Source organism: Anser brachyrhynchus (genome assembly GCF_964034855.1).
Source record: "Anser brachyrhynchus genome assembly, chromosome: 1".
Classification (NCBI taxonomy): Eukaryota; Metazoa; Chordata; class Aves; order Anseriformes; family Anatidae; genus Anser; species Anser brachyrhynchus.
In genome coordinates, this window is record NC_137694.1 from 27,264,387 (window position 1) to 27,265,811 (window position 1,425).

The window sequence follows — 1,425 nt, forward strand, 5'->3', positions numbered from 1 at the left end:
TGAGATCTATAGTGCTATATTTCCTTATCACCAAGCAGCAAACTTCTTTTTCTCTGAGGTTTGAACCTGGGAGTAAAAAAGAGAATGAAGAAACATAATAAACTTAGCAGCTGCCTCTCTTCTGTTCTTCAGTCTCAGCAATACTTCTGCTTTCGCTTCTATATCTTATCTTTAACATTGTCATGCCTCACTCAGAAGGCTTGCCTCATGGGTTGGGAACTACTGCTTTTGGTGATGACTTGTTACTTTTTTTTCCTTCCATTTATCACGTCTGAGCTAACTCGACAGCTTTCAGCTGCTGCCAGGTTGTCAACACTGGATCCAGATGTTCCCAGAGTACAGACTGAATGTAGTAACAGCTTTCAAAATGCAGCATCTGACAGCTTGTGGCTCCCTACATTTCTCTCTTCTGCACCACACATGCCTCAGCCCTTTCCTGGAGGGATCACATCATCAGCAGGGTGGGATTTGGCTCCTTTGCCCCCTTGCCCCTTTCCTTTTGGGTTGAGACTGCCAGCCTGGGAGTCTGCGGCGATGCTGGTGTGGCTTAGAGCAGAACTGGAACGCCTGCTTCCCATATGGTTCAGAGCAGCTGGCGGATGGTAATGAATGCCAGTATCCAACGGCAGGATCCTGTTGTGTGTACGTGTTTGTGCCATGCGTGTGCACCTTCTGAATTGCCGCTGTATTGGGCAGCAGCTTTCTTCTCTCTGCTAACAAATGCCCTGAACAGCTCCCATAAAAGTGCATATTACTGGGCACTGCAGCTTGCAAATCATAGTTTTCATTGCTGTGGCTTACATGCTAATGTGTATGTGTCAAAGCATTTTAATGAACTAAGCAACATAGCTAGAAATACATTTTATCTATATTTTGCTGAGGGATGTGGGAGAGATGCCAGCTGGATATCTTGATTAAGAATCAGAAATGACAGTGACAAGTCTCTTCTTTAAAATATAACTTCACCCAGTACCTAAAACATCAGCCGTGATGTTTATATATAATGTATACATATGAAGCATGACTACCTGCATATGAAGCAGACTACCTGCAGGGTAGTCTTTCTGCAAGGTTGCCATGTTTTCAAGAGCTGCAAAAATATCTGGAAGCCTGCAGCAAACCCACAAAATGGAAACATGTTCAAAACTTTCCCTGACAGGACATTTTCAAATGAAAGAATATTTCATCCTAGGAGCAGGTCAGTTTGAATGCCTGCCTCAGGAAAAGTGAGGACTGTTTTGAAGCTGAGCATGGGTAAGCAACAGAAACTATATAAAAGGCAGGGCATGTTAAAAATACCACTGCCTGTTTGTGATTCAGGACAAGTCCTCCATGAAGCTTTAGTTACCTCTAGAACTGACTGGGTAATGGGAACAGCTTCCCAGCACTTGCTCTTGCCCATCTGGCTAAGGGGTTTTGTGCACT